This window comes from Sus scrofa, chromosome 4 (genome assembly GCF_054392235.1).
Source record: "Sus scrofa isolate SSC_HxYL_T2T_F1_AM1 chromosome 4, Sscrofa_HxYL_maternal_Yorkshire_Landrace_v2.0, whole genome shotgun sequence".
Taxonomy (NCBI): Eukaryota; Metazoa; Chordata; class Mammalia; order Artiodactyla; family Suidae; genus Sus; species Sus scrofa.
The window spans coordinates 99,245,219-99,259,501 of record NC_139386.1 but is presented as its reverse complement, the minus strand read 5'-3'; the positions used below and the strand labels follow the sequence as shown (position 1 = coordinate 99,259,501).

The 14,283-nt window shown below is 49.0% G+C and overlaps 2 long non-coding RNA genes across 2 annotated transcripts; one reads left to right on the top strand and one right to left on the bottom strand.

Moving 5' to 3' along the window:
• Positions 1–15: 15 nt before the first annotated feature.
• LOC146404061 (uncharacterized) lies at positions 16–2,080 on the top strand. The gene is made up of 2 exons (XR_014844134.1): positions 16–214; positions 1,621–2,080. It is a non-coding gene; the product is annotated as an uncharacterized LOC146404061 (long non-coding RNA).
• LOC146404062 (uncharacterized) lies at positions 64–1,845 on the bottom strand. Its single transcript, XR_014844135.1, has 3 exons — positions 1,735–1,845; positions 398–463; positions 64–203 (listed from the first exon to the last, which is right to left on the bottom strand). It is a non-coding gene; the product is annotated as an uncharacterized LOC146404062 (long non-coding RNA).
• Positions 2,081–14,283: the final 12,203 nt, after the last annotated feature.

The window sequence follows — 14,283 nt, the reverse complement described above, 5'->3', positions numbered from 1 at the left end:
GCCGCTGTGCCTTTTGGGAGTTGTAGTCGGCGAGCAGCGCCTGGCGAGCTCGGGGCTGCGGTCTTGACGTAGGCTGAACTCAGTCGGCTCCGCACCTGTAGCCACGGCCTGGATCTGGGGAGCCTTCGGAGCTGCTTCTCTCCCTCGGGATCCCGCTCCACTACTGGCGTGAGGCTTGTGGACAACCCGAGGATGCCTTAGGCCTTGCAACAAGGTGGGGATGTAATATTGTTCCTCTTAAACTCACTTCTGCACAAAAATCCCATTCATTCATTCGTTTATTCTTTTATTCGTTCATTCACTTGAATATATTTTTTAATTTGTTTATTAGAGTATAGTTGATTTACAACGTGCTGTCAACTTCTGCTGTAAAGCAAAATGACCCAATCATACATACTTGAATGTTTCTTGATCATCACAGTAGACTTTGGAGAAATGGAGATGTCAAGACACTCAGCTTCTCCTGGGGTGGAGAGTGAAAAGCAAGAGTCAGGAAAACAGATGCATTAACAGCTAGCCATTGTGCCCTGAGATAGGTGTTAGAACAAGGGTTGTTGATATTTTTCTCCTTTGTTGCCCACCCCATGGCATATGGAGTTCCCTGGCCAAGGATCAGTCCAGATCCGAGGCTTAGTTGTGACGTAAGCCGCAGCTGCTGCAGTGCCGGATCCTTAACCCACTGTGCCCTGCTGGGCATCGAACCCATGTCCCATTGTTCCCAAAAGGCTGCCAATCCCGTTGTGCCACAGCGGGAACTCCAAGGTTGTCATATTTTAAAAGAGAAACTCAAGGGAACAACCAGTATGGTTTGGAGCTAGAGGAAGAAGTGCTCCGGCATGGTGTCTTTAAGGGACAAAAAACGTGGGGACAGAGGAGTTACCTGATGTGTTTAAGGTATTAAGAGAAGGGGTATACATCTTTCAGAATTTGGCAGACGAATTCATGATAGCTATATAGAAAACCAAATAAGACAAAATGTCAGGCAATTATCAAATTAAGGGAAAACAAAGAATTATAAAAGAAAGGAAAGAGATGGAATTACTGCCAGGCGCTGTGGGTTAAGGACCTTACTGCAGCAGCTTGGCAGGCTGTGGAGGTACAGGTTCAATCCCTGGCCAGGTGCAGTGGGTTAAAAGGACCCTGTGTTGCCACAGTTGCAGAGTAGGTCGTGGCTAGGGCTCAGATTTTATCCCTGGCCCCGGGAACTTCCTTGTGCCCCAGGTGCAGCTATAAAATTTTAAAAAAGAAAAAGAAAAGAATAAGCATTATAAAAGCCTGTCTGATAAGACCACTAGAAATATAACTGTAATCAAACAGTTAGGTTTATTCACTTGCTGCTGCAAGAGAGAGCACACACCAGAGGGACTGTGGAGCTTCTAAGGAAAAAGCCAGGTCATTGCAGGCTATGGGGAAAGGGTTGCGTTCAGGTGATATTTAAATGAAGCAGTGTTTCAGTAGGTTCAAGGTAAGCACAGATGTAAGTGAAGGAGTTAAGTGCAGGGACTGAGAAGTCGACTGAGGTTCCACATGGAAACTACAAAATTAAGATAGTGAATTTCAATTTTTTTAAATTGCTATTGTTTATTTATATTTTATTTATTTATTTATTTTGCTTTTTAGGGCCACACACGTGGCATGGGGAGATTCCCAGGCTAGGGGTCCAATCAGAGCTCCAGCTGCCGGCCACAGCCACAGCCACAGCAATGCAGAATCCGAGGCGCATCTGCAACCTACCTCACAGCTCACGGCAACGTCGGATCCTTAACCCACTGAGCAAGGCCAGGGATCGAACCTGCAACTTCATGGTTCCTAGTTGGATTCGTTTCTGCTGCGCCGTGACAGGAACTCCAAGATAATGAATTTTAGATAATTATATAGTGGATAACTACATAATTAAGGTATACTGTATAGCACAGGGAACTCTTCTCAATAGACTGTAATAACCTAGATGGAAAAGAATCTGAAAAAGAGTAGATATATGTGTATATATACAAATGTATATGGCTGAGTCACTTTGCTATCCACCTGTAATTAACACAATGTTGTAAATCAACTATAGTCCAATAAAAATTTTTAAAAAGATAAATATAGAATGTCACATCCAAACCCTCAATATCTGCAGCTTTGTGGTAGATTGGAAATTGAGGCTGCTCCTCTGTATCAAAGTAATCAACGTGGCTTGGACCTCCAGGCAAGAGTGGGATGTTTCATTCTCACTGCTTGATTTTTTTTTTTTTTTTTGTCTTTTTGTCTTTTTCTAGGGCCAAACCCGCGGCATATGGAAGTTCCCAGGCTAGGGGTCCAGTCGGAGCTGTAGCCACCAGCCTACACCAGAGCCATAGCAATGTGGGATCCGAGCCATGTCTGTGACCTACACCACAGCTCACGGCAATGCCAGATCCTTAACCCACTGAGCAAGGCCAGGGATCAAACCCACAACCTCATGGTTCCTAATCGGATTCGTTAACCACTGCGCCATGACAGGAACTCCCTCACTGCTTGATTTCAAACAGAAAAGTCTGTGACAGTATGATTTTAGAGAATGAAGTTTCTCAGTCCCATGTCCCTGATGGTAATTAATAAAACCAGTTTTTACAGATTCACAGTCTTAGTACAAACACTACATAACTCAGCTGTGTAGAATATTTTCACAGCCATAATAAACACTGAGTATTGATTTAATCAAAAATTGGAATATATTTGGAGTTCCCATTGTGGCTCAGCGGTTAACAAACCTGACAAGTATCCATGAGGATGTGGGTTCAATCCCTGGCCTCACTCAGTGGGTTGAGGGTCTGGCGTTGCCCTGAGCTGTGATGTAGGTTGCCAACGTGGCTCAGATCCTGTGTTGCTGTGGCTGTGGTGTAGGCCGGCAGCTGTAGCTCCAATTCGACCCCTAGCCTGGAAATGTCCATATGCCACAGGTGCAGCCCTAAAAAGAAAACAAAACCAAAACCAAAATATAGAAGTACTAAAAAAGCAACCAAGAAACTTGAGAGTAGTTTATGGAGGAGTGTTTGTGTAGGGGTGGGAGAATGGAGCAGGGGTCTTTTTTTTTTTAGCTCACGGCAATGCTGGATCCTTAACCCACTGAGCGAGTCCAGGGATCAAACTCATGGATCATAGTTGGGTTCATTAACCGCTGAGCTATGAAGGGAACTCCATTTTTTTGTTTTGTTTTTTTCATTAACTGCCTTGTAGAACTAGTTGGCTTTTTGTTTTTTGTTTTTTTTTTTTGCCGAATCGGGGCATGTGTGTAGAAGTTATCAGACCAGGGATTAAACCCACTCCTCACTTGCAGCCTATGCCACAGCTGCTGCAATGCCAGATCCTTAACCTGCTGCACCATGTGGAAACTTCCAGTAGTTCCTCCTTTTTTTTTTTTTTTTTTTGGCTTTTTAGGGCCACACCTGCTGCATAAGGAAGTTCCTGGGCTAGGGGTCGAATCCAATCTGCAGCTGCCAGCCTACGCCACAGTAGTTGGCTTTCGTGCGTGTGTGTATCTTTTTAGGGCCACACCCACAGCATATGGAGGTTCCCAGGCTAGAGGTCTAATTGGAGCTATAGATGCTGGCCTCCCCCACAGCCACAGCAACACAGGATCCGAGCCTCGACTTCGACCTACACCAAAGCTCAAGGCAACGCCAGATCCTTAACCCACTGAGCAAGGCCAGGGATCGAATCCACCACCTCATGGTTCCTAGTCGGATTTGTTTCCACTGCACCACGATGGGAACTCCAGTTGGCTTTTTAAACTATGTAAATTCCCTTGTTAAAGTAAAAATTACTTATTTAATTATTTTCAAAATTAGAATATTTTTAGAAACTGGCTATGTGAATTTCAAAGGGCCACCCCCACTTCCTTCCCCATTCCCCTCCAAATCCTACTAGTTGCCCCCTCAAGACATCGCTAGTCACAGTGACTTTCCATACAATTCAAGGGCCACCAGGCATCAGCCTTGCAGATCCCAAAATTCTATCTTATTTACCTACAGTAGACCTGGCCCTGAAAGATTGCCACTCCCCAGAAAATCTGGGAGGGGGGGAGATAATGAGAAGGGGCTTGCTTTACAACCATAAAGACAGACAATAAATTATAATATCATAATACTCAGCAGAAGATTAAACATTCATTGAGGGACTATTATGGGTCATGCCCTGTGTGACACTGCATATCTAATTTTCCCAACAGGCTGCAGTAGGTACTTTTATATCCCCATGTATGAATGAGGAAACCCAAGCAGAGAGAAGGTAGAAGGTAAGTAATTTGCCTGAGGACATGCAGGCAGTTAAGGAGCAGAGCTGCCCCATCTGACTCAAAGCTCTGTGCTTAGTAATTACACCCCCTGGGTTACTGGTAAAGTCGACAGATAGAGATCGTGCTAGCAGCTGACATTCCTTGATTGATTACTCTGTTCCAGGCACTGTCACATGTATTTTATGTGCCGAATCTCAATCTTCACAGCTACCCTATGAAGTAGGTACTATTATCATCTCCATTTCACAAATGAGGAAACCAAGGCATGCCCCAGATAATCAGACTGCAGAGCCTGCAGACTTTGCCACCATGATTTAGTATCTCCCTCCCTAGATCAATGGAACAGAATCAAAAGCAAAGAAATAGATCAAACATATACCATTTCAGGAGTTCTCACTGGGGCGCAGTGGGTTAAGAACCTGCAGTAGCTCTGGTGGCTGCAGAGGCGCAGGTGTGATCCCCAGCCCGGCACAATGGGTTAAGGATCTGGTGTTGCCACAGCTGTGGCACAGGTCACAGATGTGTCTGGGATTCGATCCCTCGCCTGGGAACTTCCAGATGCTGTCAGTGTGGCCATAAGATTAAAAAACAAATACAAAAAACATATATACCATTTCAGGAGTTCACATTATGGCCCAGTGGTGACAAACCCAGCTAGTATCCATGAAGATCTGGTTCAACCCCTGGCCTTGATCAGTAGGTTAAGGATCTGGTGTTGCCATGAGCTGTGGTATAGGTCACAGATGCAGCTCAGATCCTGCGTTGCTGTGGCTGTGGTGTAGGCCGGCCACTGTAGCTCCAATTCTCCAATTCAGCTTCTAGTCTGGGAACTTGGATATGCCATGGGTATGGCCTTAAAAAGCAAAAAAATAGTGGGGGAAAAACTGTAATTGTAATGTATACATGTAAGGATAACCTGACCCCCTTGCTGTACAGTGGGAAAATAAAAAATAAATAAATAAATAAATAAATAAATAATAATTTAAAAAACCCATTTCGGCCTAGATAGAGATGGCATTTCAAGTGAGTCAGGAAAGATGGATTGTTTGGAAAACATTTGCAAATGGCTTACCATTTGAAAAAGTAAGTTAAGTTAGATTTCAACCTTATATCTTTTTTTAATTAATTTATTTTAATTACTCAAATGAATTTATCACATCTGTAGTTGTTTAATGATCATAACAATCTGATTTCACAGGATTTCCATCCCACAGCCCAAGCACATCCCCCCACTCCCCAAACTGTCTCCTCTGGAGACCAAAAGTTTTTCAATGTCTGTGAGTCAGCATCTGTTCTGCAAAGACGTTCAGTCTGTCCTTTTTTCAGATTCCACATGTCAGTGAAAGCATTTGATGTTGGTGTTTCATTGTATGGCTGGCTTCACTTAGCAGGATAGTTTCTAGGTCCATCTATGTTGCATCAACCTTATATCTTATACTAAAATAAATTGTCAGTGCATGAAAACAAATTTAATGTGAAAAATGAAACCCTATATATGCCACAAGAAAATGTGGGTACATATTTCTCTAATGTTCAGCTCAAGCATCATGTCCTCCAAGCAGCAGCCTTCCTGGGCCTTAACCCTGTCTTGCAGAGTTGGACCCCATCTTCCTCCTCTGAGCTCCCACAAACTCTCTTTTATTTACTTTTAATTTATTATTATTTTTTTTTTTGGCCACACCTGTGGCATGTGGACGTTCCCGGGCCAGGGACTGAACCTGAGTCCTGAGCCACTGCAGTGACAATGCCAGATCCTTAACCCACTGCACCGCAGGAGACCTCCCAGGCAGTCATTTCTAAATGGCACTTACCATGTTGAGCTGTAGGGGTTTGTCTCCCTGCCTAGCCTGCCCAGGGCCATTGTATCTCCAGGACCAAGCACAGTGATGGAAACGCAGAGAGCTTCTATACCTTTAAGTTGAGGGGCAGAAGGATGGGTTAGCATATGATGGTCTCCAGGGAGTCTGACCCATCTCTCCTGGTCTCAGGAACTAGAACTTACTCCAGAGACTCCCATCTGCTAGACCTAGGGTCTTTGGTTTTGGATAGCATTCTACAAAAGCCAGCAGATTCCTTTTGGTGGGGGGGGGGAGGTGTGCCTGGGGGGCTAGGGATCAAACCCACGCCACAGCTGCGATCTGAGCTACAGCAATGATGCCAGATCTTTAACCCGCTATGCCAAGGGAACTCCAGCCAGGAGATTCTTATGGCTCACCAACTCCTTTCTTTTCTATCTTTCCGCAAACAAACCATTACCCATCACTCTGCAGCCAAAGGAGGCCACAAGTACACAGTACATGTGATGATAGTAGAATATATGAGGCGGTGTAGCCTGGGTGTTAAAAGTTTGTATATTTAGAGCCCAGGTGCCTGAGGTTGGGTCCTGGCTCTTTACCTAGCTATGTGACCTTAGGCAAGTAACTTAACTTCTCTCAGCTTCAGTTTTCTCCTATTTGTTGGGGTTTTCTCCTTTAGCAAGCTTTGGTTTCAGAGAGAGACAAATTCCAGATCTGGGAGACCTTATTCTAAAGTACACTAAAGACGGGAGAATATGCAAAACTACATAGAACACAGAGGAAGGAATTGACTCTTTGGGGGAAGGCATGAAGCCTCTTTGAAAGAGGCCCTAAAGCCTGAAGTGATCCTGGCAAGATGAGTAAGAGTGTTCAGGTGGGGGCTGGAGGTGGAGCCTGCAAAGCCACAGGAAAGCCCGAACAAAGGCGGAGGCCTGAGAGGGCCTGGTGAGTAATTCTTTGTGTCTGTCTCTGGCACAAAGACTGCTTCATGGCAGAGAGGCCGGAGATGAGGCTGGAAGGGCTGTCTGGGGCCAGACTGCTTAAGGAAGACCCCTTAAAAGTATTTGTGTTGGGAGTTCCTGTCATGGCACAGCGGAAACGAATCCGACTAGGAACCATGAGGTTGTGGGTTCCATCCCTGGCCTCGCTCAGTGGGTTAAGGATCTGGTGTTGCCATGAGCTGTGGTGTAGGTCGCAGATGTGGCTTGGATTTGGTGTTGCTGTGGCCCTGGCGTAAGCCAGCAGCAACAGCTCTGATTAGGCCCCTAGCCTGGGAACCTCCATATGCCGCAGGTTCGGCCCTAAAAAGATAAAAAAAGACAAAAAAAAAAAAAAAAAGTATTCGTGTTGGGGTTGATCCCTCAGGTCAGTAGCTTCCCCCCAGTTGGAGGAGTGGGTGACCTTCATGTGTTCCTGTCATGCCGAAGAGCTTTCTGGGTGCCCACAGGTGCCTTGGTGATTACTGGGTCCCTGAGGAAGGTTCCAAATGATTAGATTGTGTTGATTTCATCTCTGTCCTCAGGGCACCTACAGTTCCATTGAGGTGACAGGACAGACACACATGTAATCAACAAAAACACACACAGACAAAATTACAGCTGGGCTTTCAGGGAAAATGGTTCAGAGATTGTGCAGCTGATTGGAGAAGGGCTGGGTGAGTCAGGTAAACTGGAGAAGACTAAGAAGGGAAAAGATGATAGCCTGAGGGAGGAGGGACCCAGGAACAGGCCTGGCCGACGTGAGAAACATTTGGCTGATTCTGAGGACTCAGCAGTTAGAATTGATGGAGGATGGAAGCTGAGTTTCAGCAAATAGCTCAAAGTGTGGGAGTTCCCTTTATGGCTCAGCGGTTAACGAACCCGACTAGGATCCATGAGGATTTGGATTTGATCCCTGGCCTTGATCAGTGGGTTAAGGATCCGGCATTGCTGTGTCTGTGGTGTAGGCCAGCAGCTGTAACTCCAAATTGACCCCTAGCCTGGGAACTTCCATGTGCCACAGGTATGGCTCTGAAAAGCAAAACAGAAACAAAACCAAAACCCAAACCCTCAAAGTGTGACCATGGTGTGTGGGTAATAGAGTTCTTTTTTTTTTTTTTTTTTTTTTCTTTTCTTTTCTTTCTTAGGGCTACACCCGAGGCATATGGAGGTTCTCAGGCTAGGGGTCAAATCGGAGCTACAGCCACCGGCCTACACCAGAGCCACAGCAACTTGGGATCCGAGCCAAGTCTGCGACCTACACCGCAACTCACGGCAACGCCAGATCCTTAACCCACTGAGTGAGGCCAAGGACCAAACCCAAAACCTCATGGTTCCTAGTTGGATTTGTTTCTGCTGAGCCATGATGGGAACCCTGCTAATGGAGTTCTTGGTTCTTTTAACAAACATGTACTGAGTACCTGCTATACATCAAGCAGTATTCTAGCGACCAAAACAGACAAAACCTCTGCTTTCAATGAAGCCTGCAGTGAAAACACCCACCTTCAATGAAATGGTGGGAGACAGATAGGAAACAAACAAGTATTTAATAGATCAAGTCATGATGGATCTCCTGCTGTGGCACAGCAAGATTGGCGGTGTCTTGGAAATGCTGGGATGCGGGTTCAATCCCCAGCCCAGCATAGTGGGTTAAGGATCCAGCACTGCCGCAGCGCAGCTTAGGTCACAGCTGTGGCGCAGATCTGATCCCTGGCCCAGGAACTCCCTATGTCATGGGGCAGCCATAAATGAAGGAAAAATATTTATAAGTAGTGAGAAGTACTGTGATGAATATAGCCAGGCAAGGGGCTAAAGGGTGACAGTGACCCATGTTATAGAGCAATGGTCAGAAGGGCCTCGCTGAGGGGGAGACATGTGCATGGAGACCCGAATGAGGTGAAGGGGGTGGAAGTGTAGACAGCCCCAGACAGCTGTTCCCAGGCAACAGGAACAGAACCTGCAAAGGCCATGATGTGGCCAGGGGACACATGGAGGCCGGAAGTGGGAGGGAGGAGCATGCGGAATGTGTAAGGAGATGAGGTCAGAGGTGGTGGGGGTCAGATGCCGTGTTGTAACCAGGTGTTGGAACCACATTTGTTAAGCATCATGGCAAATACCAACAGATCTGAATTGCTACTTCAGCCCTGCCTTCCCATGTCATCTTGAGCAGGTTGTGTTTTTTTGTTTTTTTGTTGTTTTTTTTTTGCCATTTCTAGGGCCGCTTCTGCAGCATATGGAGGTTCCCAGGCTAGGGGTCTAATCATAGCAGTAGCTGCCAGCCTTCGCCAGAGCCACAGCAACGCCAGATCCGAGCCGCATCTGGGACCTACACCACAGCTCACGGCAACGCCAAACCAACTGAGCAAGGCCAGGGATTGAACCCACAACCTCATGGTTCCTAGTCGGATTCATTAACCACTGAGCTACGACGGGAACTCCTTGAGCAGGTTGTTTTAAGCTCTCTTTCATTTTTTCGTTTCTCCATTTCATTTCACTAAAACAGATGTATTTGTCATGGTTCTCCAGAGAAGCAGAGCCAATAAGAGATAATATGGGGAGTTCCCGTTGTGGCTCATTGGAAATGAATCCGACTAGTATCCATGAGGATGCAGGTTCAATCCTTGGTCCCGCTCAGTGGTGTAGACTTGGTCATGTCTGCGATCTACACTGCAGCAACGTCAGATCCTTACCCCACTGAGTAGGGCCAGGGATGGAACCCGAAACCTCATGGTTCCTAGTCAGATTCTTTTCCACTGAGCCACCACAGGAACTCCCCTTTACTCCTATTTTAAATGCAAATCTCATTCAAAAGTACCCTCACAGAAATATCCAAAGTTGGGTTTGACCAAATATCCAGGCACCATGGCCCAGCCAAGCTGACACATAAAAACATGGAATAAGAGTATCAATCTCATGGAGTTCCCTTAATGCCTCAGCGGTTGACGAACCTGACTAGGTTCCATGAGGATGTGAGTTTGATCCCTGGCCTCGCTCAGTGGATTAAGGATCCGGCGTTGCCATGAGCTGTGGTGTAGGTCACAGATGCAGCTCAGATCCTGAGTTGCTGTGGCTGCGGCGTAGATTGGCAGCTGCAGCTCCAATTCAACCCCTAGCCTGGGAACCTCCATCTGCCGCGAGCGTGGCCCTAAAAAGCAAGGAAAAACAAAACAAAACAGAATATCGATCTCATAAGTTGACAGAAGCGTTGAAATTGAGACTCTCTCTAAAGTGCTAAATTGATTGGCAAGTGGTAAACGCTGTGAAAGGTGGTGGTTGTTATCACATAGAGAAAAAGATGACATTTGTCAAATGCCTAGTAGGCCGGGCGCTATGCTAGCCTCTTCCAGGCTGTTATTTTTTTGTTATTATTATTATTATTTTACCTTTTCTAGGGCTGCTCCTGCAGCATATGGAGGTTCCCAGGCTAGGGGTCGAATCAGAGCTGTAGCTGCCGGCCTATGCCAGAGCCACAGAAACGTGGGATCTGAGCCGCTTCTGCAATCTACACCACAGCTCACGCAACACTGGATCCTTAACCCACTAAGCAAGGCCAGGGATTGAACCCGCAACCTCATGGTTCCTAGTCGGATTCGTTAACCACTGCGCCACGACCAGAACTCCCCCAGGCTGTTGTTTATCACAATTGAACCAGGTATCATTATCCTTATTTTACAGACAAGGAATTTCAGGTGCAGAGAGACCATTCAGCTTGTCAAGGACCCTCACCTGGTACCTACCAGACAGAACCAAAACTAGAACTCAGGTCTGTCTGCTCTCAAGAGAGGGCTCTTTCTCACTGTCGCACAGATGCTAGAACCTGAAGCTCTCTGAGTCAGAAAAAGGCCTGGGTCACAGAGGCTGGAAATGGGGGCTGGAGGTCAAGAGCAGGAAGGGCGGGGATCTCCCTGGAGGGTTAGCAAGACCCTCGCAGGGGTGTATGCACTTCTCACTCCCAGAAATTCTCTGGAAGCAGTCTAAGGTAGGGCCTCATGGCAACTCTTGGCCCAGAATAGGGGTGTGTGGAAGGTTTTTCTCTGGGATCTTCACCTGTGCACAAAGGAATGGAGGTTCCCAGGCTAGGGGTGGAATCAGAGCTGCAGCAACCAGCCTACACCACAGCCACAGCTGCAGCAATGCAGGATCCAAGCCACGTCTGTGACCTACACCACAGGTCACTGCAACACCGGATCCTTAACCCACTGAGCCGAGGCCAGGGATCAAACTGGCAACCTCAAGATTCCTAGTCGGATTTGTTTCCACTGCGCCACAGTGGGAACTCCCGTTGTTCCTCATTTTGAAAGGTATCTGGAACCTCAGTAGTCACAAGGGACCTGGACGTCTCTTCATCTTTCAGAAGACCTGTCTCCCAGGGGAGCAGTTGCTAAGAGCGTGGGCCCAGGTAGAAGAATCAGAAGAAGGCCCACCCCTCGCCCAGGGATGCAGAGGCTGGGGTGGGAAGAGCCAGCTGTCCGAGGCCCAGGGGAACGTGGCGGGGGTGCGGCCCCAGTAGGCAGTTCATACTCTGCCTTTCACCCCAGGTGATGCGGTGCCTAACTCTAGGGCCAACTAGGGGGCTTCTCTCTCTGCCAGGGCGGTGCCTAACTCTAGGGCCAACTAGGGGGCTTCTCTCTCTGCCAGGGCAGGAACTCAACCAAACAGCATTGACTGTGCAACCTCTGGTGGCTAGCTTGCTCTCAGCCCTGTTGGGGTGGGGAGGTAGGATTTGGAAGCACGATCTTAACTTTGTCCCCTGAGGAACTTCCAGTCTGCTGGGAAGGAGGCAGAGAAACTTACCTGAGACGGAGCAATTAAATGCTACCAACTGTGCCCGCACAAGGGTTCCTGCCATTGTTTGCTTAGGAACCAGCTCTGTGAGTGACCCTAAGTCAAGCAGTGTGCAGGGGCAGGCCAGCCCGGAGGTCCCCAAGGGCAGGGCCTCCGGCTTGGCTTCCCATTCTTTCATGGTTCCCACAGCGCCCAGGGCTCGCTGGGCTCACAATGGGCTTCAATACTCGCTTTTGACTGAACTTTTCCCCTTTGTATCTGTCTCTGTGTCTCTCAGCATCTCTGTCTCTACCAGTCTCTGGCTCTCTTGTTTCCCAACATCCTTCCCGAGCCCCTGGGGAGCAGAGCTGGGGGGTGGGGGGCGGGCAGGCAGTGGGAACAGGACAGCGTCCTGTTCTCACCAAGGACAATAAGGTCCGGAAAGGGCTGGAGCCAAGGTCTGGCGCAGACTCCCCCTCCCTGCCCGCTCCGGGCGCCCCCACCCCTGCTCTGACCCTCTGGCAAGCCCTAAACACCAGGCATCCCCTCATGCCAGTGCCACTCCGAGGGGAGTGCAGCCTCTGCCCGGGCAGGGGAGACCTATCCCCTGTATTATATGCCCTCTTCCTGGGTGGCATCACCTCCTGCCCCAAGGAGCACGGCTCTGGACCGGGAGCCCTCTCCCGCCAGCCTCCCAACTCACATTGAAGGCCCCCTCCCCCTGTATTATTTACTCCTATTTCCGGAGCAGGCAGCGGGTGCTGGCGGGTGTCGTGGCCACGTGTGAGGGAGCAGGAGGAAACATCTGGCTTCCCTCTGTCCTCTAGGGGCAGCCAGCCCGGCTCTCCCCTCAGCCTCTAGCCTCCGGGGAGGAGCAGAGCCCCAGGAGTCCTGGGCCAAGAGGTTAGCACCTTTGCCCTTCTCACCTCCAGGTCTCCAGAAGCCCGTGGTGGCCTCACGCCCCCTTACTTAATGATGGTGTCAGGTGGCTGGGATACCCCAGCGGGGTTAATTGGTAGGTCAGATGCAGGCAGCCAGCAACTAGGCACCCCAGGGATAGGCTGGGTGGAGAGCTGAGGTCGGCGCCAACCTGCCTGGTAAAATGCACCCATTCCCTGAGGAGGGGGTCATTATTCCTGGGCCACATACTGTCTCTGATGCCTACATAGCTGGTGGCAGCAGGTACGCCTATCCCTTGGCATCGTCCTGGCACCTGCTCAGGCTCCTCCCCTAATCAGGCCCCACCCAAGCTCTCATCTTAGAAGACATGGTGCCTTCAGGTGGCCCGATACCCCAGTTGTGTCTGTGCTTGCCTGGGCTGGGACCTGGCCCTCTGCCCTCAGCTCCCACTCCAGGTCAGGAGAAAGTCAAAGTTTGACAGAGTAAGACCTAGAATCAATCCGGCCTCCCCAGAGGTCCAGGACCCACTTTGGACCATCTTTCTTCTCCCCAAGAGTCCCAAGTATGGAAACCTGCCTAGTCTCCATCACTAGGTAAGCTGGAGACTAGATCCAGCTAGGAAGAGCTTCCAGCTTCTCAGGAAGGCTCTGGTCTCTGCTGAATTCTCTCTGCCTCCACGTCCATCCTATGGGAGCAAGGAGATCTGAGCTCCAGCCCTCCCAAACTGGCCAGTCTTTCAGGTCCTCTAAGAGTTGGCTTCCAGTGGAAAGACTCTCCCAGCAACCCTCCTAGCCCTCAAGACAGGCTTACAAGGGTGTTGCAGTCTCCTGGAGGAAGATGTGTGCTCATGGCGCCCTCTGCTGGCAAGCTGCATAAACTGCAAAGCACTCCCTCAGCCTAAGCATAGCAGAGAGAGGGACTGGGGTTCCAGCTACAAATGGGAGGGTGGGGGTATACCTCTAATCCTTGACCAGAACTCCTTTGACTCTCTTCGTCTTCACTGGGTCGCAGCCCCTAACTCAGGCCCATCCCATGTGTAAGATTCTCCGTTCTAGAAGGGCAGGTTCTTTCATTCAACCAACCCATCTGTCTTCCCTGCCCATGATCAGGCACGGGGAGACTACAAAGCTGACCAAGGCACAGTAAGAACCCTAAAGCCGGAGTTCCCGTCGTGGCGCAGTGGTTAACGAATCCTGACTAGGAACCATGGGGTTGTGGGTTCGGTCCCTGCCCTTGCCCAGTGGGTTGGCGATCCGGCGTTGCCGTGAGCTGTCGTGTGGGTTGCAGACGCGGCTCGGATCCCGCGTTGCTGTGGCTCTGGCATAGGCCGGTGGCTGCAGCTCCGATTTGACCCCCTAGCCTGGGAACCTCCATATGCCGCGGGAGCGGCCCAAGAGATAGCAAAAAGACAAAACAAAAACAAAAACAAACAAAAAACCCTAAAGCCCGCACCACCCAGCAAGAGTGGGGATGCCTGGGTGCCCCAATGGACAGTGGAAAGAGAGGTACTCCTCATGGCAGAGCATGGACAGAGTAGGACCTGAGAAGTCACATCCCCCACGTCCATTAAAGCTGGCTCCAAGGTGGG